Here is a 26,405-nt window from a genome sequence, read left to right as displayed (position 1 = left end):
CCCCCCTCTCTCCCTCTCTCTCTCCCTCTCTTTCTCCCTCTTTCTCCCTCTCTCTCTCTCTCTTTCTCCCTCTTTCTCCCTCTTTCTCTCTTCTTTTGTTTTCACCTCTCTAAGCTGGACCTATGTTAGCCTGTAATTTCTAGATTTGCCTAAGCAGAGTGAGTAAGTCGTACTTGGTATCATAAAATCCTTAAGGTTGGAAGGGACCTTTAGAGATCGTCTAGTTCAACCCTCCTTCAAATGCATGCTCACCTARAGCACATGGCACAGGGCTGCGTCCAAGTAAATTTTGAAGACCTCCAGAGAAGGAGACTCCACAACCTCTCTTGGCAGCCTGTTCCAGTGCTCTGTCACCCTCAATATCAAGAAATTATTCCTTAAGTTCCTGTGGAACTTTTGGTGCTTCAGAGATGAAACTAGTGTCTCAGACCATCCTCCCTTCCCATTCTGCTCASCAGTCCCCTTGCATGCTTGTCTTGTTCCTTTTATGGGATCTTGTTGCATGTTTTACCACCAAGTTGATCTCAGGGTGGAAGAAGGCAAATGTGGGTGAGACACCATCCTGGCGAAGACTTGCCATGGCAGACAACAACAGCACCATTTTTCTAGAAATCTGCACAAATGCTACAAAAGAGTCCACACAGAGTACAAGAAGTGCACAGTGCTCAGAACTGTGTGGCCTTTGCTATGTGGAAAGTCAGTCCATTTCATTAGGGGAGAGAAATGAGAATTCATGTATTTTTCACACAAGTGACATTAATTGCTGCCAGTTGCTACTGATAAATCATTGGAGGGATATCAACTGTTGGAGCTACGTTAATGGAGAATTATGCTAATAAAAAACAAATTTCACTGCATGAAAGGAGGCCTGCTGACCTCCTCATGAGGGTATTGATGGCTTTGCTTGTGTGTAGCCTGATGAAATCATATTTCAATAACTTCTCCCCTGTACCAGGTCATCAGTAGAAATGGGCATTTCCCTATTATGAACCACAGCCTAGTAAATCCTGTTGTGGTCTTAATATTAATGCTCCTTGCCTGAAAAATGCATCAGTTCTCATTTCCTTCCCTTAATGGATCAGGGCTGACTTTGCTGGCATGACCAGCAATGGGTGAATAAGGAGCATCAGCAAACCTTGCCTAGGAGAGCCTGCTTACCATCTTCTAAACTGGATGATGGAAAATCTGGCCAAGGATTTTACTCAAATCTTAATAGAAAGTAGCTGCTTAGGAACAGGAGGACAGTGGAGACTGCAAATGCTCAGAGTGGGTGGAAGGCTTGAGGTGAGGATTAGTGTATGTGACTCATGTCAATAAATCCTGTCTGGCCCATAAYATGGGCTGTGCCATGAGTAGCTTTTCTCTGCCCAGTTTCTAAGGCATCTTCATGGCCTTTGCTCTGGCTCTGCATGGGAGCCCAGCTATGGTCTTGCTCTCTTTAGTGCTTCTCTCAAGTAGCTGCTCCTGCASCTGGGATCATGCAGCTCCTTGGGTCACCTCTTCTCCCGAGGGTCTCCAAGCGGATCTGGGTGGCGACACAAGGCAGAGGTCCTGGGCGAGGGAGGAGACGCTGGAGCAGGTGTGTGTTCCTGCCCTGCGTCAGGTTGGCACAGCGGTGCAGGGACCGCAGTCACCGTGACCYGGGAGCAGGAGGTGCACGGGCCAGCACGCCAACCGGCCAGGCTCCGTGTGGAAGCGCGKTGGGAAAACAGCTGGAGAACCACTCCAATAGACACGGACAGGGACGGATTAATGCACCATAGCTTGGTGCCTAATTCCATAACCTGGAGCAAAAGCTACAGCTGATTTTAAGAGGAGTCACAGTAATAACCCAGGAAGGAACTGCAGCCTGTGCATGTGGAGCTTCAGACAGGGATGCCACCAGTTTGGAGGGGGCAATACATCCCTTTAAACAACAACTCCTTAAAATCAGGGCTAGTGTAGTCCCACCTGGCTGTCTATCTTTAAAATACTCAGAGAGTGGTTCTAAAAATGCCACATGCAGTTGCTCAGGGATAAACTGAAGTTAAAACGTCCATTATGCTCTTGCAAATTGACTCACTGCAGGAGAGGTGAGCACCACTTCGCGCACAGAAAGGAAAGAAAATCCCTTCTCTGCTCYCAAGGTTGGATAAAGAAGGACTAAAGACGCATTCACACATCCTACTATTCAAAAAAAAAGAGAGCTGTACATAAACTGTGGGGTTTGAGGAAGGGAAATGAGATCAGTAGCTGTTGTCAGGTATGAGTCAGCCCTTCACAGTTTTTTGGACCATGGGAGTGAGCAGCGTGTTCCAAGCAATATGCTTACTGGAGTAAAAAATTCAGTCACCACAACCTATTTACATCAAACAGTATTATTGTGGCTACAGCCTCCAGGGAAAAACCGAGCTGAATCCRTAATGAAACTTCAGATAGTAAATAGAAGTAAATATAAAGAGTGGGAGGAAAGCTAATTTAATGAATGCAGTTTATTTAAATGTTTATGGGATAAATCCTGCTCCAGAATGCGTTCAGATGAACTGAAAGCATAACCTGGCTCTCCCCTCTTTAAAGTATGGGACGGGTAATATTTAATTTAAAACAATATGGCTTATTTTTAGATGCTCTAAGGTTGCGTTGCAATGCCTAATTTCTACATGGCTGGCTTTTTTTTTTTTTTTTTTTTTTTTGCTGAGGCCCACAGTGCCTACCAAAGCTTCCTTTGTGGAGTGTCAGGAAAAAAAGAGGGGCAAAAAGAAAAGGTCCACAGAAAATGTACATTTGTTTAGGTCAGCTGCAAGTTATGGTGAACCTGGGGCTTTGGTCTTCCTATGCCTCATGCAGGGCAGACTTTGCTTCAGTTAGTCTGAATTTAACCTGTCATTTCAGGTATTTGCCCATGTCTCTATTAGCATTCCAATTCATGAATAATTCTTTTGAAACAAATCACCCGGGTGTCCCCATTTAATGCACTGTGGTTCATGTGCTGGAGAAGGCTCGGAGTCTATAAGGCAGTTCAGTTCATGGGACCAGACTGGACCTCATCTTAAGTAACTCGCTGAAGGGCCAGTAACTTAGTGGTCAGCTATTTAGCACCAACAGTTTCACTCTACAGAACTGCTCCCRTTACGCTGCATTGCTGGTGATGCAGAGACAGCCCTTTTCTCAGGTCATTGCAGGCTGCCAGCTCCCAGTTTCATTAGCTCTTGCACAAATCATCAAAGGACTTTGCACACACCTGCACACACACAATTAAATCCATTTCTGCAAAGTGTAAATGAAATACTAGCAGATAGATGACAGTTAGTGAATAACAGGTCTCCTAGGTATGGAAAAGCAGTTGAGATTAGCTCTTTATTGACTGGTAAGAAAAACATTTTAAGAAGTTTGGTGTCTGCTTCACTTCCCCTTAGCTGCACAATCACCAGCCCTAAATATTCTGTCAGCAAGCTGATAACACAGCAATACTTGGAAGAGCATCACGTTTCCAGCAAATACAAATKGCCTTGCGCCAGTAGGGTGAGGCATTTTTTTTTGATACCTATTTAAGATAAGCAGTATCAATAAACTATATAACCAAATGTCTCCACTTAATGCAAAGAATCAGAGTAACATGCAATTTTSAGCTCAAAGTGTTTATATTGTCTAGCTTGGCAAGTCATTCTTTCTCTCTCTGTCCCAGTCATCCTCCTATGTGCAGAGAAATGTGCTCTGAAAGAGGAAGGGAAATGCCTTTTGTGCAGTTGATCCTGCAGGCGTGTGAGGCACCCTCCGAACAGATGATGTCCCTTGCATGGATCTGGGTGAGAGGAACCTGCCTTCTCATACCCAGGCACTTTAGTCTTAGGTAGGTGCCAAGCTTCTCACCCTGCCAAGGCTGAGCTGCACCAAGACATGCTCAGAGGCAGCCCTGAGATGCTTGTGGCAAGAGAAAATAGGAGAAAAAAAAAAAGGAGGAAACTCCTGAAATTAGGAACCTCCTCACTTAGGAGGAGCTGAGGAGGTGGAACAAGTTGCAGCCTTGAATTCCTGTTGAATATGACGTTCGGCACCTGCAATTTCAAAACTGAATAAAATTCTCTAAACTTGCTGCATGTGAAGAGGTACACAGGAGGAACTTTAGAAAAATTAATATGCAGCAAGTACATAGTTTTTTTTTCTTATTTCACACTAGTTTTCCATTTTAAACTTTCTTCTGAGTTCTTCTGTTAGGTCTGGCTTTTAATTACTATTTACAGAGGTCGTTAGAACTAGATCTTACTATTCTAATTGGGGCCATTTCAATAAACTCTCTACTGATAGAAAGCACAGATCACATTTTAACCAATGTGTTAGTCRTGTATGGTTTCTCCAAGTTAAATGGAAAGAAAAATATATATCTCTGAGGCCCTTATTAACTAGAAATGGCAGAAATTTACATAATACAAGGCATGGAAGGAGTAATAGGAACCAAAGCATAGGCTGCTAAAATGGGTTGGAAAGGCTGAGGAAAGGAGGTTAGCTATTGGAAGTATATTAGAGGCTGGAAGCCAGGAAAAAAAACAGGAAAAAAAAAGTAATGGAGAGAGTTGCCCTGAGACAGAGCTCCTGGAGACAGAAAATTTGGGCGAGGAGAGCTGAGTGGAAAAGCGGTCTTGGAAAGGGCGAGCAGCGCAGCTGTGTGCTGTGTGCTTCCAGGTTGTTTGGGGACACAGGCGCCTGTGCCCTTCTCAGCCAACAGGACTGAAAACCACGAGTCACCCTCATCATATAATAATTTCTCCTCTTGCTCGAATTATATCCACAGCGCCATTGTGTATTGTCTGATGCAAACAAAACTGTTGTGCCACAGGAATAGGCTAGAAAACTCTTTGCTACTGTGTCAGCCTCATGTTGCGTTTGAGCCCCAAGCACCTCATCCAGGTGGAGCTGGACCCCTTAGCAGTTACACTGAGGAAATGACCAATCCATCTCCAAGCAGCACATGGGCTCCGGAACTGGTGGCTTTTGGTTGCACTCACAGGTCCAAGTTCATCTTTGGTGAGCAGGAAACAGCCAGGACTACATTTCCAGAGTCAACTACTGGCTGCTCTGCCCTCTGCTTCTTGCAAGATCTGCTACTTTGCAAGTCAAGTTTGTGCTTCTGGTGTGTGTTATTGATCTAAATGAAGATTTTTTAATGACTTGGAGCAAGGCCAACGGGTAACTTTCTATGACCACGATCCTCCTTGAAGATGACGTATTGCTCTGGGCAGACAGGGTGCTGGAGGTGCACTCCATCTAAATGCAACATTTAGCAGACTGGGACATGTGCAGAATCTCCTGTTGAAAGTTGATTTTGATTTTTTTTTATTTGTTTTTCAGAATGTATGACATTTAACATATTTTACAACAGTCTTTTACTACAGAAGGGTGGGAACTGAGATCTAGCTAATTTAGGAGTAAGCTTGCTAAATTTGTATAAGGACTTATATGATGTGGCTAGTATGATAGCAGAGGGCTGTACTCGGCTGTTTATAGCATCCCTGTGATCCAGCTGCTGCAGTGTCTTTGAGAGGTTTTTACTGTTGTCTGACTGTCTGCAGGGTCTTTAAGACCACATACATGACCTATAAGACCCCTTGAAGGTGAATATATGTAGGTGCCCCAGTGCGCTCATTCCTCTTCACAGCACAGGTGATGAGGTGAGTTCCCACCCACCAAGCTCACCTCCTCACTTCACTAACAGTAGTGTATGATACAGGTTGATAACAGGCTGCCTGACAGGAGGCCTCCTGTGGACCAGAGGACCTCATGCTCTGACATGATGGAAAAGCTCTAGGATGTGCTTTCTCCAGAGTGTCACTCAGTCCTGCGTAGCGAAGAGCAGAAGACTCTCCAGTGAGCAACACACCAATAACATTGGTAGCTTGTGTCTCCTCTTTGGCTTTCGAACACTTCATGCCTTTCCTTGCTTAAAGACCCTGTTCCAGCATGGGCAGCAAAGCTCCAARATCTTGACTGTTAGATGGCCAACATACCAATCCATGCTCTGTTAATGCTTGGTGTTGACACCAGACAGCTAGATGACTGTTGTTGTGTGCTTGCTTGGGCTTCATTCCATTTTGTCCTTCAGCATCTCTCTCATAGGGAGGCTTGCGCCTGTTCAGCCGTTCTCTCCAACATTTCTTCCCATTATCTGCCCAACAAGGCATGTAGCATGTCCTGTCCCTTCTTCTTTATACAGGTGCCAGCACAGCCCTGAACCAGTGTTCCCAAACATACAGTGCACAGGCAAAGGAGACCTTGGCAACGGGGCTCTTGTCCACTCAGCATCATCTGTGGTATGGAGATCCTGCTGCCCCAGCCCACATGTCCACTCCTTGGCTCAGTGCTCCATCCCCACCGGATCCAAAGCTGCTGGGTTAGAAGCTGGTTAGTCCCACATCACCTACATGGCGTTGCCTGACCTCCATGCTGGGCACTGCCCGGCTTTCTGCGTGTTCACTTGCTGCTGTATGGAGTTGCCAGGATGTTCAGGTTTCATGGAAAGCTGCAAATCCAGATGTCATCACACAGATCCCTACTCCCCTGTATTGCTGAAGAGAGGTGCTGGCACAGGCCAGCTACCTCTCTGCCCTTGCTCAGTGTCATCACTTGCTGCTCATGCTATGAGCAAGCCTGGTGGACAGGATGGGGCTAGAAGGGCCTTGCTGGACAGCCTGAAAAGTCTTACAGGAAAGATGTCACTCCTTTAMGGTGTAAAAGATTGTGGGATGTGATCAGGGTCTCCAATGGGTGCAGAAGTTCAGTGCCTCTTCATGCAGCACAAAGAGGGTGCCTCACACGTGGCCTGGAGCGCTGCAGACATGGCCATGGCTCTTCACAACACTGTTCATTAGCAAGAGGCGAATGCACTTGCATTTTACTCTGTAGATCTGTCAAGGTCTTGGCACTCAGAAAACATGCTGAAGTTAAAACTTGGTTTAAAGTTACAGATAAAACCTATACTTGCTAAATAGTCATGTAGTCATCTAGCTCGGGTTATTTCAGGGGCCATGGTACAAAGCATATGCTTTGCCATAGTTCTCTTGACAAAGCCCAGGCAAATATGTGAATATTTTAGTCTGTGATTCCGCAAGCCATTACTGCCATAAATCATTCATAATATAACATGCTCTAAAAGAGTATTGCTGCCTGTTCACTTTTAGCGAAATACTAAATATAACCCTTGTGATTTGGCCACGAATGGATTATCTTGGGAAAACCCCATCTGTTCCAAAGAAAATTAGAAGTCGTAACCACATGATAYAATACTTTGAAATAAGATAAATCAGCGCTGACTTGGGAAGTTCTACCTGGGTCCGGTTCAGGGTAGTTCCTTCTCAAGAGCAGATGTTCATTTTCACATAGATGTCCCAAGGCAGCTATTTCCAGACTTTTATCTCCTGTCAACTCCAGTCCTATAGTTACAGCCCTAAAGCAAAGGCCAGGCTCCTCTCAGGTGTACGTCAGCTGGCTCAAATTCAGCCCTTTTATGGTCAAATCTTTGTGTGATGCTTTCAAGTTTTGTGTTCTGCTTCCTTGGCCAGTGTCAGTACAATGGAGGAGTGCATTTAATAACAGCCTCAGACCGCTTTCTTTTTCTTTTTTTTTTTTCGGATGAAAACTGTATTTTGGATTTCTACGCAATGTGTATGTGTATTGCATAGAAAGCTTGACTTTCTATATAGCAATTTTTTTTCTTCATCTTCCTATTTGGGTTTCTTTAACAATGTGTATTCCTGAAGACAAATCTGCTTAAAATACTATAAATACTATACTATACTATACTATACTATACTATACTATACTATACTATACTATACTGTAAATACTATACTAAAATACTATAAATCCTTGAAATGTGGATGATTATTTCTGAAAGTATGCAAATTATGTAAATGAAGTAGAACACAGAACACCAAAATGAATGAGATACGGTGGGAAAACAAAGCTAATGCTTCACTTTGCGGGGAGCTGCTAATCGTGCAATCAGGTAACTTGGTAAACAGTGATAGTAGCTCATGCTTTGAATTTTTCTCAAACTTTATTTTTATTTTTTGGCACACAGCAAGGTGCTTAATAACAACTTTTTACAAGAAGGCATACTTTTCTTTTTTTTTTTCTTCCCCCCCCACACATTAATATCTCACAAATACCATAGCACAAAGATTCTTTCTAAAACTTCTACCTGGAAGAGAACAAGCAAAAATCATTCAACTAAAGACAATGGTAAGCCTAAGACCAAAGATTAAGGAACGACAGGAAATAAATTAAACACTGGGTCAATATATTCCGTGGTGGTGCTGTACAATGTTACTGTGTCATAGTAACCCTGACCTGAGCATTTGTCAGGGTTCTTGCTGCTTTGTCTCATATTCCACAGTGATATTTGCTAGTAATGCATTAACAGAACTCACATTCCCAAAGCATGGAAACATTTTTTTTTTAGTTCCCAACATTATAGACATATCTTGAATCAATAGAGCTGGCACTTTCTGTGATAATCAGAAGCCCTGTGGAAGGTAATTGTTTTGCAGCAAATGACTTTATGTGATTTGATGACTGCTAGATCCCCAACACTATTCTTGCTGTTAATCCACTGTGATTTATTTACCATTTCTACCCTACTTATCATCACATTATTTCTGCAGGGTTCTTCTTGTTCTTTGATTTGCAGAACCCAGTTGCACATTTTGTTGCTGATATAGTTTGAATATCACTTTAAATGCTGTGCCCAAACAACGTATTTCACTTATGCTGTTTCTGGGGAGATTCCTGGGTGGTCACTAAATTAATTAAGATATGTCAGCCTGACATATCTTAATTGCAGAGCTGTCATTTAATGAATGTGTGTCAGAATATTCTGGTAATATTTTATTATTCACTGCTTTTGCTTTCTATGCTTCTCAGGTTTTAAGGGTCATCAGAYAGGTACAACTGCTCTTGGATAGGGGATAAGGATAGTGCTAGTTGACCAGTATCTCTTTCCATGGTGTTTTCCATGGTGTTTTCATTCTGCTCGTGTTTCCCAAATCAGAGTTACGCTTTGAAGGTTTACCCTGGAGCTCTGAGGTCCTGCTCTGGGTGAGGAGGGATGAAGTGGCCACCTTCCTTCATGCCTTGGCCAAAGATGAAGACAAAGAAGTGGACTCTGTCCACACCTCAGGAGAGCAGGCAGAAAGCTCCCAAATGACCCCTGTGCATGTGGCTTGCTGCCCAGGAGCCACCAAGGGAATGGTTCCCTGGCAGAAGCAGCCTGGGGAACACGACCTGCATTAGCTGCGTTGCTCCCTCAAAGCTCGTTTAGGTGAAGGGGGAGCATCTCCTTGAATGTGTGTTTTGGGGAGGAAAGGGAAGGCCCTCGCTCCTTCTCCAGCCCCCCACTTCATCTGTCCTCCTTTCACGCATTGAGCAGACTTGGATTGTCTCGTGCCATAAAATCCTGCCCATTTCGTTTCTTGCTTATCACTACCATGTTTATCAGAAAAAATGCTTTATTGGGGATGCAGACAAATGATATATGCAACAAATACGGTAAGGCTGGGAAACTCTGCAATTGTTGAGATTATTCTGGATGAAAAAAAAACCACTTTTGTTGGTGTAACTCATTTTTGTTTGGAAAGTAGTAGCAGCGTGTTGACAAGATAACTCTTTCAATAATTCCTTGCCTTACATTACAATAATTCCTTACATGAGATGGGATTTGCTAGTCTAGAAGAGGTAACAGTGCTAGCTCAGCAAACTGCTTAAAAGCAGAAGAAGCCAAAGTGAGGTCTGAATAAAACTGGAGGCCCTTGGAGCTGGTTTGTGGAGGAGGACTGGGTGGATCTCCAGAGTAGCTGGAGGCATCCAGTGCTGCCTTCCTCTCCTTCAGCCCAAAGTCTCTGGCAAGCACAGAAGGTGGCATCAGGCGTGATGGGGATCCTCCTTAATAAGAGAATTTCCAACAAACAAAATGTGCATAAAACCATCTTGAAGTTGATCATTTACACCAGGCCAGTAAGGGAACAGTGCAGACCCCTCCTTCACAGGCCTTGGGATTAAAYTGGGGAAAACTCTACTCATGTTGCACATGACCCATGGAGACCCATGATCGCATACATAGGAATCTGCAAGCAAAGGGGCTGTTTCTAATGCTTAAATGCTCATAGGGGTGAACCCATAATACATCCTTACAGAGGACTTACATATTTCTAAAGGGATATAACTCTGGTTTTGCTCTCAAAGGTACAGTTTGACCCCAAGGAGAAGGTGTGGAATTTTCCTCTTGTTTTGACCCATAAAAATGAAAATGCAATGGACACACATTTCAGTTGCTAGAGCCCCAGGTCAGCCGCTAGAAAGGTCTGAATTAAAACCAAGCTGGCAAGACTTTCTAATAAAAATGTTATTGTGCCTATCTGCTGCAGCACCTCAGCGTCTCAGAAGTCACAAAGTCAAAGCCATTAAAATACTGCACAAACAAACAGAAGGTAAAACCCTCACTAGCAAAAAAAGTTAAAACATTGTGCCAAGCCTAAAGCCCCAGCAAACGCGGACTTATGAGAGGATTTATTTAGCTTCAGAGAACTGGAAGTGGGGAAGTTCTCATGAAAAATACAGCCCAACGTCAACTGTAGACCTTGTTTCATGGAAGCCTTAGGCCAAACAAGTCAACCTTTAAACTACATCCTGCATCTGAATTTTTAAAACCTGAGTACGTCCTAGCTTGACAAACTATGGACTGTAATTTGCCTCTTATTTAACCTTTCCCTCTGTTTTCCAAAGTGAACCTAGTGCTCTGTATTCACAATAACTCTAAAGGTTTCTSTTTTCATAACTGCCATCTTTAAGATGGAGTACCAGGAGATGGGAAGGGAAAAGCTGATCGAAACAACTGCTTRACAGGATTTGTAAATGAAATAGCGCTTTATCAGCAGCATTGTACCTCCATGGCTAAGGCTAAAGCAAATCCAAATAATGTATTAATTGATGTACTTACATTGCAAAAAGTTCAGTGTAGGCTTACACATCAGCAACAAAGTTTTCCTGCCTATATGGTTTGGTGGGGAAAATGGCATTAGCTCTTCCAGTGAAATAGCACTTTTGATATTTAACCTGCATCTTTACTAATCTTTCCCAGAGGAACAGATTAATTTTGTTTGCAGAGAAAAAAAAATACTGTGGTTTTAGGAAAAAATAGCCAAGGAAAGGGTGTTGTTAAGAAGAAAAAAAAAATACTTCACGTTGAGATACAAATGATGGAAGAGAAGAACAATTCAGACAAAAGAAAAGAGATAGAAAAGAGCAGAGTTTATATATATAGTGTCAAAATCCCTCCTCTCCCTTCAATCCAAATTCATTATTTGGAGGGCAGGAACAGAGAGGGCTGGGGGGCCCTCGGGGCTGGGGCAATATTTTCCTTTCATCTTCTCTGAGCTTTTTAATTCCTTTGCTGTTTTTAACATTTTATTTTATTTTATTTTATTTTATTTTATTTTATTTTATTTTATTTTATTTTATTGCAATCGTTGTGAATGCATCATACGCACAAGATAACCCTTCCTGAATCTGGAATTAAATCAGCACACGTGCACAGGTTTGCTCCCAGGGCACCTCCAGTTTCCTTGGCACTTGTGGGAGAAAGCTGCTACTTTTCTTTCCAGGCGCCTTGGTGCTAAGATGGGTGCTGGAGGTGGTTTTATCCAAACGATGCTCTAGGTCATTTGCTCTTTCAGTGCATCGCTGCCTTTCTCAGTTTCTCTCTGTCTGCAGAGTTTTGTTCTCATGGGTTCTCAGTGGGTCTTCTCACTGCAGTGGGACTCCTCTGTGGCCCTGGGGCTCCTCTGCATATGTGAGACTCCTCACGGCCATGGGGTTGCTCATGGTCATGGGGCTCTTCTGCCACCGTGGGGCTCCTCCACGGCCATGGGGCTCCTCAGCGTACACAAGACTCCTCATGGCCATGGGGCACCTCTGGGGCCATGGGTCTTCTCCTCATTGCAGTGGGTCTCCTCTGCAGTCCTGAGGTTCCTCCATGGCCATAGGGCTCCTCTGTGGCCATGGGGCTCCTCGCACTGCCGGGAGGCAGGAATGTGGCCCCAGCGCATTCCCAGGATGGACAAACCTCCCGCCTCCTGGGGTCGGGAGAAATGGAAATTTTACCCTGCCATGGTTTTCATGGGCAGGGTGGGTTAATTAGCTCACTAAATACTTTCTTATCTCTGGCAGACAAAATTAGGGAGTCACCTTTACTGGAAGTGTTTCAAAGAAAAAGAATTTCAGTTCTGTTTTCTCCGGCTTTTTCGTTCGTGTGAAGGCCAGCCTGTCAAGCTGCTGATTGTTTGGGGCTCTAAAGCAGCTCATATCTTTTTTTGATATTTCTTGTGGCTAATCGTTCCAACTCTGCCTTCATATTTGGGGACCTATTTTAATTTACTACTTTTCTCCTCTGCTACTGCATATATTATCAGGAATACCTAATTACATTTTTGGTTTCTTTTGTCTACTTTACAAAACACATACAATGCAATGTTTACTCGTGCAATGCAAACAACTTAATTTAGAACAATTTAAAAAACAGAGTTAAATGGAATCCATAGAATCCACTGCCATAATTTGGAGGTTTTTTTCCCCCAATTCTGGGAAATGATGATGGCCAAAACCAGTGATCGTCTAGTATTTTTTTTCCAAAAGGAGCTGAGCCCTGTTGGGTCAGTAGCATGCAGGACTGAGCTGAAATTGCTAAAAACACTTTCCAAAGAAGGTCTGATTAGAAAGATTTCAATAGTATTCTCTGAAAATGGAAAATATCATTCCATATAATGGCAGAGCTTACTGAGTTTTTATTGGCTTGGAATGACATTCAGCGTTCAGGAGTACATATTCTAAGAATTATATCATGGACTGTTGGGCACATTTAAGTAGTCTGTATGTTTTCCTTCATTATTTCATAAAACATTTCTTAGTTTTATTATTTTGAATAATAATAAACCTTTGAAAAGTATAAAATCATTTTCAATCAGAATTGGCAAATGCCTTTATTTTAAGTTCAAGTACACTGCAGCTGAACCCAAAAGCCCCTAAGTTTTGCTCCCAATGATTGACATTGAATCTGGAGGGCCAGAATACTGGATCTTCTTATGAGTATGGAATTAAAAACAACAACAACAAAAACTATAGAGGATCAAGTTTCATATTTTGAGTCTTTCTCCCTCAAATATTGAGGAGAATTGTCTTTAAAATCTTGTTGTAAAGGAAAAGCTTAAATTCATCATATCAAATAATTTCTAGAAGCTGAGCTTTAAAGAAAACCTTAGATTTGGAAGACATTCTATAGAATTCCAAAAACGTGAAACAAATGTTGTTGGTTTGATGGGGTTGCTTAAGCAAACAATATCTATATATACATCCGATCTTTTGAAGAAAAGAAGAAAAAAAATAAAAAAGGRAAAAAAAAGAAAGAATGGTCTCAGAAATAGCCCAGCTGACTCAGACCACAGTGATATTCTTTAATTCACCTACGGATCTGGGTGGGGTAATTCAAAGCCTGAGGGTTGTGCAGTGAAGTTCTTCAGATTCTTTGAAGTTTCCCCCCCAACATTAGGTTTCAGATATAAATTGTAATATTTGAGGATGATATTACTAGCTTCCGATTATCCATTCTTGCATGCTGTGATGTTTGGATTCTTTAAACACAAAAAAAAACCCCAACATGGTTAAAAAGTAGACCCTTTTATAAAGATAGTCTGCTGAGAAACTCCACAGGGTTTTGTTTGTCTGGCTATTTGCTTGTTTGGGTGGTTGTCTTCCGCTGATGTCCCCAGATCTCCTTTATTGCAATTAAATGATACATTCAGAGAAAAAGGAAAATATGTCTTTGTTCATTTATTCAGGAGGAAATATTTGATTTAATTTAACAGACTATATTCTTAAAAAAAAAAAGAAAAAAAAAAAAAAAGGAAGAAGAGCAAAAGCGGACACCGAGCCAAATCCTGCCCTTAGCTACACCTTGGGATCAGGGGAGCACCTCGTCGGCAGAGCAGTGCTGATGAGCAGGTCCCTGTGAACCGGACAGGGATATGTGCGCGCTCCGCAGAGCCAGAGGGAGGGAGCCCCCATCACCTCCGGCTGACAGCTGGAAACCTTGGAAACCTTGGAAACCTTGGAAACCTTGGAAACCTTGGAAACCTTGGGCCTTGCTCTGCCCGCCTGCTGGCCACGGCCTCGGGGTGCCAGGAGAAGCCCGGGATGCGCCCTGGAGCCAGCGGGACCCCTGGGCTCAGCACCCACCAGCTGCCCGTGCCCGGACAGCTTCGGCACCAGGGCTCTGTGGGCTCACCAGACAGGGGGGAAAGGGTGCACGGACCTCCCAGCTGAACCTGCTCTACCCCCCAAAAAATATATCTTAATATTATTTAAATTATCATGCTTGTCCTCAAATAGCTGTGTATTTGAGAAAATTCGGACATTTYGGTCATTAATTGGGGAATAAAGAGAAGGAAACGTAAGGAATTCCCAGTGTTCATCGTCTATGATGCAGTGCCATGAGTCAGCTTTTCTCCGGGCTGTGCTGGAGGTGAATGAGGGGAGGTCAGAGCGCTGAATTTTGGCAGGAGGGGCCACGTCCTGAAAGAGGAGCGCAGCAGCGGAGGCCAGAGGAAGGCAGCGGCCGGGGCAGCCGCTCACTGGGAGCAGTAGCTGCTGCTGAGGATGCTCCCGCTCTGCAGCCCAGCGACCGGGCGGGTTTCATCCTTCCACTCTCATCTGCGCCCTTCCCCTCTTCCCTACCAAAAGTGAAGCATGGATTTCGGCAGATATCTAGAGAAATATATAACAACAGGAAAAATACAGAGATAGAGCATCAAAGTGCTTTCCTGGCCTGCTGCCATTGGTAGCTTGGGACTAATTTAAAGTGAACTTAAAGTGGGACTAACTTACATTTAACATTGTTTGGAGGAAATTTTTAATTAATTWATTTATTTTTGTGTGTGCGTGAAATTGCTTTTGGAACTTCTATGAACTGCTGGCACTCGGTGTCCTGTGACAAGGAGTTCCACAGCTTATCTCTGTGGTGTGTTAAGAAATATTTTCCTCTGTTTGAACTTTTTTTTTTGCCTCATTTGATGCCATTTTGCATTGCAAGAAAAAAGCTGTTCCCCCTTTGAGTTTTCCGTATCACCCATGCTTATAGAAGCTTCTGCCATAGGTTCCCYACACTCTCAATTTCTTTTCAATGATCAATATATGAACTGAAAAATAAAAGGTCATGGAAACCTTTCATGTACATTTAATGTACATTTAAAACAGAGCTGAGAACTGTCTGCCCATAAGAGTAAAAGTAACAGGCTTAATCTGCACTACGGAGTTTTCTTTCTTGAGGGAATGTCTTTGCAGAGAATTAACATCCAAATTTAAGCCCTGAGAGCACGTCCTTGTGCTTCTGCCAGTCTAGTTAAGCCAGCCCTACGAGCAGTATAAACCCTCCCCTGGCACTTGTAGCTGGGCAAGGGTTTTGAACCGCTGCCCGTAATGTTGAATCACAAGCAGGAACAAATCCGTCGTGTCCCGTTCCCATGCCTGCTTTGGTGACTGTGTTAAAGCCTGCAAAATTAAAAGGTTACTTCCAAGGCTTTAAGATAAAGAATCTGTTTCAGGAAAGCATTTGTAATATTTGCAGGCAGTGCTTCTTCTTTTCATTTCTTCTGCCTGTAATATTAGTTGTGGCAGTTTCCTTAACAGAGCAGAGCTGCCCTTGGGCTTCGGGGGGCTGCGTTGGGCAGCTGCATTTACCCTGTGCAGGGACTGGAAGGAGTCTCAGAGTGCTGATGCTGCAGGTAACGGCTCTACTGCTCCACCTGCAGGCCTGGGGCTTATCTCCAAAGGCTCTTTGGGCTGGGCCTACACATTCACGCTTCAGAGGGAGAGGGATGTTTGGGCAGCAYGCATGTCCTCACACCAGTGAGACTGGAGAGCTGGCAAGAGATTTTATTGTTACTGGGTCTGAGAAGAATTTTAGGCTGGAGAGRGTGAACACATGTATCTGGCACCTGTAAAGCACTATATTTTGTTTGACTACCAGTCGTTTTCCTCTATCACTTCGCACCGACAAGGCCCCTCTGGCTACATCTGCAAGTGCCTGAGACAGTCCTGCCAAAGGGCCCCGGCCGTGTGACAAGAGCAGACCAACGCTCCCAGGCCRAAGCAGGACTTTGGCAGGAGGCACGGCCTGGAATCTCGCTTTATCTCAGACCGAGATGAGAAACTCAAGGGCAGAAAGGAGGAWGGGACCAGCTGGGAAACACGAAACAAACCCGCCTGAATACCCACACCTCCTTCTACCCAAATGACCTTGGAACGAGTTTACTGACAAGAGTGCTGTGAACTGTGCTGTTTGTCTGCGCTGGGAATGAATGTAGGAAATCAGGGCTGCTTTCTTATCTTCATAAATCTTCAGAAGTTGTTTGTGCTAAAAAGCTTTTGACAGCAGAGCCTTTCCTAGGTGGCACTGAGTTTACCGTGTGCCTTATTTTTGTAACATGCAAAATGCAAGTGAAGAGCAAAGCACAAATCTCAAACTCCACAGCCCCTTGCAAAACAGAATGAGAAGGATAAGAAATCTGACCACATCTATGGGGGATAGGAAATGGTATTTCAGGTCTGGAGAGGCTTAGCAAGGTGGTCTCATTGCTATTCCCATCTCCCTTTTTGCTAGGTCSAAGAGGGGCCTGGCAGCACACTGACAAGAGCCATCATCAACAGCAGCACCCCTCTGTGCTTGGCTCTGATGGCAATTTGTAAGTGCACTTTCTTTGCTACCTTTCTCGYGGCTCAAGGGATGGTGTCTGAGAGGTAAGAGAGCTTGCAGGGTTCGAACCTCTAACACCCATTTGCCCGTCTTCAAGAGCAATTCTCACCCAGCAGATGTCCTAGAGCTCCCACCCTTGTCCTGCTAATTAAGCGTCTAGACCCAGGGCCTCAGAACCAATGCAGCCTCTGCCAAAAACAAATAAAATGAAAAGCAGCAGGCAACTGGTATGAAGCCCATTAGACACCAGCTGCTCATGCCAGGCTGCTTTCCTGCATCAAGAAACCTGATAGGAATATCTGAAAAGRACTCCCTGCCTCCAGGGTCTTCCAGACCCGTGGCAGCATCCTTGGGACATGGCTTTCCAGCACTGGATGCACTGTGATTTTTATCTTTGTTTCCATAGAAACTAGAGCACCTGGAATGAGCCCGCTCCTGTCAGCCCTCGGTAGCTCCAGGCACGGGAGATCCTACACAGCCTCCAAGTGCAAAAGCTGCTCCTTGCAGCTCCTTGCAGCTGTGAGCCCCCTCCCACATTACGTGGTCGCAGTATAAATCACTTTTATCCACCAATTTATACATCTCCGTTTCCACAGTTCTACATGTTATCAGTGCTTGCACATTTACTTGTTCTTTCAGTACTTGCACTTGGGAGTTACTAACGCTATGTTCTGTTTAAACATAAGAATATTTTCAGGTATATTTGCTTGTGAACTATTTGGGCTTCCAAAACAGGATCCGTAAGGCATGCACACAACAACCTATGTATGGAAAATAAATGTACCCTGGCCCCAATATTCATGATTACTGCGGCACCAAAACCCCATCAGGCACCACTGAGGTTCATTCACACAACCATGGGCTGAGCACCACCAGGGCATGATTTGGTAGAGCCAACAAGATTCCTGTCTGCCTATTCCAAGCATGGGCTTTTGCTCCTAGAGTAGCCCGTGCACAGAAAGCCCAATAACGTGTCCCAAGTGGCCGCCTCAACCTTCCTGCTGGTAGCTGCCACGTAGAGCTCCGTTTCCCAGGAACTTCAATCTCAGCCTCAGAAGGGAGATAAACACGTTTTTGTCTATGATTCAGCAGCAGGTTTTGTGGGTTGTGTCAGGAGAACAAAATGCGGTGCCTCGGGATAAGAGGGGGAAGGCCGAGTCTTTAACACCCACAAGCGGGAACAGGGGTCGCGGTGCTGGAGCTCCCACGCAGCCAGYGCTGCCCTGTGGCTCATGGGTTCATGTCGTGGTCATGCAGCCACATCTGCCCGCTGTGGGTGGCGCCGGTTCCCACTGCTCCATCGGGGAAAACACCCGAGAGAGATGGGGACACGAGCCATGGCCTCTACAGCCCGAACAGCATCGCAGCATGGAGACCTGGCCGGGCCTCAGCCTGCTCCGTAATATGAAGCTGAAGGAAATAATTCCAAAATTCACTCAGGCAGACATGAGAGGCAGAGAGGATCCAAATACCTCTCTTTCCCCAGAGCTGCTTTTCCCTGTAGCTGCCTCAGTATCCAACCTTGCGGGGAGGAGGCACCCAGGGCAGCAGGGAGGCTGAGGGAGCAGTCCCCTCTCCAGCACRAGGGCAAGCCCGGTCTGCAGGAGAGCTGCAAAACCTCTGCAGGCGACTTCTTGGCACTTGGAAAGCARGAGAGACGGGGCAGAGACATCCGCGTTCCCTTCCAGTCCGGCTAATGTTTGCTCRGGAGCAGAGCGAGGCAGGGGGGCTRGAGAATCATTAACTGTCCCCGCGAGGCGCCGCAGGGTCGCGGTGGGCCCTGCCATGGGGCAGGCCCCACAAGGGCAGAGCTCTGCGCGCAGCCAGGCCCGGAGCGGAGGCACCCAGCCCTGCTGCCAGCCCTGCACACGGAGCCTGGAAGACGGAGCTGGCTTTCTTTGTCATTGCAGTTCCAGGGATAAAATTAGCCCCAGGTGTCTAATTGTGGTTAACACTTGCGAAATTTTTGATATCCTGGTCTRACTGCCTCTTCTCCAGGGTCTTCTCTTCCCCTGAGAGGACAGCCTGCTCCCTGCTCCCTCCGTAGCCCCTGTGTCTCCGTGAGGGATGCAGRTTTTTTGACCCTGTTTCTCACTTGGCAGCCCAGGTGGAGATAAGCAGCGTGTAGGTGTGTGGAGTGGGGGTGGTTGGGGATGCTCCCCCCAAACTGTCTGCCCCCAAAGCCACTGTGCTTCCTCCAGCCCCTCATCCTCCTCTCAGTCATCCTCCAACCCCTCCTGCTGCCCCACACCTCTATGTCCCACAGCCAGCCAGGCTGAGAGGGTCTCAATCTTCTTATTTGCAGACTTAAAAGTCAGTGCAATGGGTTGTTCTACCGGGCACAGCCGGGAAAACACACCAGCCTTTCAAGAAGACATACATATTAATGTTAATGCATCCTATTTATTTATTTATTTATTTATTTATTTATTTATTTATTTATTTATTTATTTATTTATTTATTGCAACGTAAGTGCTATGCTCACTTTCCAAGGGCTGTTCTAACCTACTGTTATTATTGCTGCCAAGACCATGCGGGCAGAGGATGCAGCCAGTGCGCAAAGCCCTCATATAATGTAATTAACGTTCTGGCCACTGGATGCTACTGTTGCTCCAAACATCTGCAAGGGAAGGCAGSGGAAGGACTTGTGTGCAATGCGGTCTCCAAGCTTTTTAGCCTAGCTACGGGCTAAGGTTTGGAAAGCGACCTGTGCTTACATGGCTGTCATCCAGTTAGTGTCTGCCCATCAGCTAGGAAARCATAGAAGAAAGTTGTTATTCTGATGAAAGGCAGTGTCTGCAAGCAACCCCACACAAGCTGCTCATTAAACCAATGCTACTGAACTGAGATTTTAATAATGATGAAGCAAGTGATCTCCAAGCCTTTAGATATGGGGATTTTAGAGCATTTCCTAAGACTCTGAAGTGGCATTGTATACACTATACTAGTGGTACTCAAATTTCAGAAATATGCAGTGCTTTTCAGGTACCTTTGACCTCTTATTCTACCCACTAAACAATCTTCCCCAGAACATTTATTAAGGTTTACGTGCAAGCAGTCTTTTCYGTTCTTTTCATTACTCTAATCAGATGCAAACATTTATCCTTCATTTTTTTTTCTTGATTTATAATCACAATCTGGCGCTGGATGAATATTGAAGATGCACTAGCAATAAATCTATGAGTTGATTCGTCCTACCCCCTGAAAATGGGCCCAAACAAGGTAACCTATTTTTCCCTCTTTCTTCTTTCATCAACATTATCTCCTTATTCCATTCCAGGTTATTTCTGCTTATTTTTACCTTACTTTTCAGTTGATCTCTGTCTCCCTCAGATTGCCTCTCCTTTTCTTTGATACTCCCCCACATCTCTTTAATTATTTTTGCTCTCTACCTCATGCCTCTCCCCCCAGCCTTTCTATATAGATCCCTTGCAGTTTGTGTGTGCAGCTTTCACTGGTATATTCTAAAGCAAAAGCTTCCTATAGGATTTGCACAGTTACTATGATTGAGATGCGCCCAGAGCAATTCATCATTTATTGATTGGCACCACTTAGAAAATACTTCCTTTGTAGACAGAGTGCTACCGCAGCTCCTGTTTCCATTTCACCCAAACAAAGCAAAGAGATTTCTGTAAATGGTCCTGCTAATGTCCCCAAAAGTGACTGCAGACATAATTGCCTTTGACTCTGGATGACACAAGGTGGGCACACGRCTGCACACCAGTTGTTCACCGAAGACAAACAAATGAACCACAAACCCCCTGCATATTGGCATTTCCTTTTGTTTCCTCATGCATTGTAGGAAGTGCCCAAGAATTATCCCTACAGCAATGCAATATCTCATTAAAGCATCCTCTTATCTCTATGGCGAGTAACTTATTTATGCAGTGAGAGTATTTTCTTAGTGTTATTGTTCCACAGTTTCTGTATCTGTGAGCATGCATGCTCGAGAGCAGCTTCTGCACACACATTCCCTTCTGAACCCCTATGTGATATATGAGCCTTTGTCATGTCTGAGGATACACCTGGCGAGGAAAAGCTCCTGTCCGAGGAGTGAAAATATGAGTGTTCACAGATACTGCTCAGTTTGACTGGSTATTAGTCAAAAGGCATTCACATTGCTTATTTTAGCTGCTTAATGTAAATGATTAAAGCTTTGATTTATCATGTTTAGTTTAGTCAGTTAGGTTAGTCTTTTTGTTAGTCAGCGAGGAGAAAAATACTCCTCAAATGGGATGAGCCATATGATCTCAGGCAGAAGCTTCATTCATGAAGATATGAAACTTTTGATGGAGATGGTGGCTTCTGCCCATGGTAAAGGGAATGCTTCCTCACTGTGCCTGCTAATAATAGCATTATTCAAGAACAGGAGAAAGCTTTCTCCTTTTGACTTACTATTATCATTGAAAAGGTAGCTGTCTGACCATTTTCCTCTAAATCTAATTTGACTTCTTCAGCTCATCATAAGAAAATTCTCCAAGAGTTCATACTGAAAGCAGGTTCTTCATCAAAATTTCCCTCTCTGCATTTTGCATACAGTAGTTTCTGCCTTGTCCCTGGGAAACTGCTACTGGGCTGATGTAAAAGTGTGCTCATATCTCCTAAATCTAACTCCTCTTGCTAGGGTAGAACAGTCTAAACCTTCTGCTATGTGTTCACCAGTTGTCCTGATACACTTGCAGGATTAACGTGAGGGATAATAAACTACCAAAATATAGCTCCATAGCTGCAAAGCCCTCAGTGCTTTAAATTAGAAAGTGTCTGCTTGCGAGCAGGAGAGTGATTGGTGCAGAACCTTGCCCTGCAGGCACATTTTTCACCACCCCATCTGTCACCCCAGATGCTAAGGATAGAAGTGCCCCTGTTTTATTCTTTCTTCATCAGAAATACCTTTTTCTTTTTTTTAAAAAAAATTGTAATTATATTTTCTCTCAAGAAACTATTGCAAATTGCATATGAAGTAAAAACATTCAAACCAGGGCACAGAAGTGGAATGCATGCTACAAGCTAGAGCAGTATAAAATATTCAAGGATGAATACGTGCGTATTTAGGTCAGGTAAGAACGAGGCACCCCTGTAGTCTCCTTCTTTCTATGACTTTGTTACTAGTTAATAATTATTTGCCTGAGATGCCGCCTTCTTTCCATCCTCTTCCACTAAGGAGTTGGTGGTCAGCCATTCAGTTCCTAGAGGCATTTTCTATAGGATATTAAGTCCTCCTGAAATCTTTGTTTCAATGCCTTGGAGAAAGCCCACCAGGGTACTGTAATCCAACATAAGGCACACAGGACACCCAAAGTGGAATATTTCACGTTCAAGGCATCACACTTCCCAGTTCCTGTTGAATTTCAGTGGAAAAGGGTATTTTGGCTCCTTTGCCAGTCCCTCTGGATTGGGGACAGAGTACTGGACTCRTGGCAGATTTGCATGGAAGGTGTGGAGAGGTGAGTCCAGCTGCAGCCGAGGTAGGATCTATGGCATAGCTTTGCTWTCCCTTCCCTTTCCCCTCTCTTCGGGACAGCTGTTTCCTGCTATGGGCTGGAATAACCTTCTCCTGTTTTGTGAGAAGATAAAACCCTGGCGTACAAATTACTGTGGTTGTTATTGTTGTTCTTATTGAACCCATTTGAACTTCCACTCCAATCTTTCTATTATTTCTTCTCATATTCTCTAACTGAGTTTAAGTAGTGAAAAATCTCTTTGCCACAACTACATCTTGCTCAGATGACCAATAAATGGGAGTAAGAATGAGAAAAATCTCAAATGGTTCATTTCCCAGTGAGTTACAAAGTCATGGAAAGAAAACTGCTACATCTCTAAATATATACAGTCAACTTTTATGTGTTTATACAGAGAAATATGGGTATAATGCAATGAATGCCTAAAAACTGAAAGGTTGGGCACTCTCCCACTATCATTTCATGCAGATTTTTAAGATAAATATTTTGAAATAGTTCCAAGCTGTATTGCTTTATAGTTAAAAGTTTGCGGCTACTGCTCACTTGATGTACAGAGCAGTTTTCATCAAATACCTGTTTTGGCTGTCGCAGCTGGGGGATTGCTGTAGGACATGAATGTCAAATGGTGACATTCAGGCTCTGCTTTGTACCAGCTAGTGCTGGGAAAGAACTCGCAGTGGGGTCTGCAGTTAGATGTTCAGAAACACTTGCAAAGAGGATGGGGAGAACCCTGCAACCTCCATGACCTCCTATTCCAGTGAGAACTGGTGTCAAGAGCTGCAGGGACGAGCCCTGGGCCTTCAAGCCCGGAGCAGACTCATTGCTGTGGCGGGGCTGCTCCCCGTGGCAGTCCCTGGTGCTCCTGCAGGGTCCCAGAGCCCAAAGAGCTCCTCGCTGGGGTGCCCAGGGCCCAGAAGCGCTGCTCTCCGCACCAAGGAGCAGGTGAGAGATGTCAAAGCCCTCCATGCATGAGGGCTCCAGAGAGTGTCCTTGGCCTCTGTCACCGTGACGGCTGCTCTCCCCTCGCTCCCAAGGCAGCCACTGCAGAAGAGCAGGAGGGAGCTCCACGGCACCGAGGAGTCCTGCAAAACATCAAAGTTAACCCCCGGGGTGGGATTTTCCTGGCTCATTTTGCACATTTCCTAATTTCTTCTTGCTCCAGACCTACGTCAGGCTCCATCTCATTTAGAATATTAGACCTCTCCCCTTCAAACTGCCAATATATAAATACAAACACAAGCACTGCAAAAAACTGTGTATTTATACTGTGATAGGGCCATATGTTCCCTCTCCTTGTGCCTGTCATCTTCTGCATTTCTATTTCTTATCGCCACCAGAATCCTGATTTGATATACAGGTTCTGGAAGTCAGGGAGCGTTTTTCTCTCCCCACTCCCATTTTTTCCAGGACATAAATGAATAAAATCAAAACATGGCATTAATCAGAAGTTTAGTGTCTGTTTCTAAAGACACATGTATTTGCATGGAAGAAGGGAGAACCTGCCCCAAATGCATTTCCATTTCAGCTCTCACCAGTGCCCCCGGATCCAGCTCCAGCMCTATTGCACAGAGCTTTTCTCCAGGGTCCCCCAAGCTGGGAATTTCCAAGGGATGGAACAACCCTTCCACTTCAAACCCACCTGAGAGACTCAACATTAAAGCCTCATTAGACRCACAGCCCCCTCCAAACAGTCCCCATCAACCATCAGTGATGTTTATTACTGAGTGAAAATGTAATAGCATTTTGGTTTTTTAACCAGCTCTCTAAATGGATTATTTTAATCTACAGGGRCAACCCCCAGGGTTTTTGTGCTCTCTGCAAAGCCTGGCCATCTTTTCAGAAAATTGAACAGCGTGTTAAAGAGCTCTTCGAGGTAGCTTATCTGAACCTGTCTCACCCTAATCCCTCAATTTCAGTCTTGAAATTAAAATACGCTTTTCTTCCTTCCTTTTATCACCAAGTCCCTGGGCAGTTTGCCTGCAAAGTGACAGATCCCGAAAACTTTTAATTGGGGCTAGTGAGATACAGGTCTCCAGAAGATCAGGCAGAAAGGCTGCGTTCCCGAGCGGGGATGATGATGGGGATGGGGATGATAATGATAGTGACGGGGATGATGATGATGATGGGGATGCAGCTATGTCTGCAGCTGGGCTCGYACCCGTATGGTCCTGGCTTACCCATCACCTGGGCTTCCCACCTTCACGTGGGACATGCCGGGTCCCCTGCCAGTGAGGACCCTCTGCCCACTGTGCCCTCCAGTCTCAGCAAGATGGGACGTTTTCGGCACGTGATGAAGCTGTTTCTCCCCAGCTCWTGGCCTCAAACAAGGAATGGCAGATCTGTCAATATTTATACTGCATCCCAGCAAAAGACAGTTTGTTTAAGCCGAAGTCAGTATGAGCTATGCTGATTCATGCTGGCTTAAAAATCTGTCCACGTTTTCTTAACAGTTCATGGAAGGTGAAGTCTCGGCACCTTTCAAWTAAGAGCTTTTTTCATGTGCATTTATGTCCTGTATTAATATTTAGCCATTATGTAGATGAGCTACTCGGGAAAACAGCATTAGCACTTCCCTTCAACACCATTTATAGCCTTTGACAGCCTCCTGACACTGATAGAGAGTGTTATGGAAAGCGGAGTCAGCGGGTTGGAGATGCTGAGTTACGTCTTTATTAAAAGCATTACTCCACTGTCAGACAATGTCAGAGGTAAATATCCTCACGCRCCGCCAGCAAAGCGAGGTCTATGGGCAAACTGGCTCTGTTTACAGCGCTGCCTCCTCAGTGCCTGCGAGATGCTGAGATACAGAGCAGGGGGTCCTGGCTCTCAAATCTACCACTCACGGTTCATGTGGAGGTACTTGGCTCAGGAATTTCCAAGCCAGCTGAGACACGGGTTATTTTCCAGCTTGATACAGAAGCACTGAACAAATCTGTAGATTTTTTATGGTATGAGTCATCGTTTGACAGGCTCTTTTCCTCTACCTTTTCTCTCAGTCCTCGACTATGTATGGTACTCATCTCGTTTTGCTTCTGTTCTGCACTGTGCAGAACTAACAGAGCTGTTCTGACTCTAGCAGTGATCTRGATCAGGCAGCACAGTGTCCTTAAAACCTACCAGGAGACAGAAAGGAACCCAAGGACATGATCACAGCACTCCCTCAACTTCTGGATTTGGGAGGCGAGTGGAAGGAACCAGTATCAAATATCATTTTTAAGGCCTTTCCATGATTTTGAAAATTTTTTCCTGTCTCCAAAAGGAGCTACAGCAGAAAGGCTCTTTAGGGAGGGTATTTAAACCTGGCTACATTGCACTGCTCATTCCTCCAGCAGACACAATTACATTAAAGCTATTAAAGAATACATCCTTGCCAAGTTATTTTAGTATTTATGGACCTGCTGCCCTGCAAGATGAAAATACAAGTAAAGAGCTGTGCAAAACGCCTCACAATGAAAGGAAGACAGTGGCTTTTGAAGCTTTCTCTCTTCTCTCATTTTGTCACCGCCAGGTATTGTGCATCTAGAGGCGTCCTCCTTGGGCTGCTGCGCTGAAGCTTTGYGGTCTGCTACCCGGTCTGCTACTCTCTCCTTCACTCCTGATCTGCTTGGAGAGAGTGATCCTTATTATGGCATGTGGGAGGATGGAAGCAATGGAAAATGGGCAGCGAAGGGAGATTTCCTCGTGCACAGGTCAGGCTGCTGTACCAGACCCCTTTCCCCTCTTACTGCACATTGCATTGAGGCACTTTGGGGAGAGGATCATGAACATCACACTGAAGACACCAAAATTTCCCTCAGCTTTGCTGAATGTGTCTGTGCGCCTCTAAAATGGTGTAATTGTGGTGTGACAGCCAGTCCTAGTGACAGAACCAGGTTGGTGGAATTGCCAAGCACTTAGGAAGGTCAATCTGAGTGTAAGGGATTCATGGATGACTAAGGAAGTCATAGGAATGTAAATCTACTTGTGCCCTAGTGCTTCATAACCATGCACACCCCCTCTGGCTGCATTCACCTTGTGTGCAGCAAGATGGAGAGTGCAAACAGGGGAAGTATTTGTCGTCAGCCAGTTTGCCTTGGTATTTTCCTTTCCTTTCCTTTCCTTTCCTTTCCTTTCCTTTCCTTTCCTTTCCTTTCCTTTCCTTTCCTTTCCTTTCCTTTCCTTTCCTTTCCTTTCC

Source organism: Nothoprocta perdicaria, unplaced genomic scaffold (genome assembly GCF_003342845.1).
Source record: "Nothoprocta perdicaria isolate Ctin4 unplaced genomic scaffold, notPer1 scaffold_60, whole genome shotgun sequence".
Lineage (NCBI taxonomy): Eukaryota > Metazoa > Chordata > Aves > Tinamiformes > Tinamidae > Nothoprocta > Nothoprocta perdicaria.
This window is presented reverse-complemented; position numbering follows the sequence as displayed.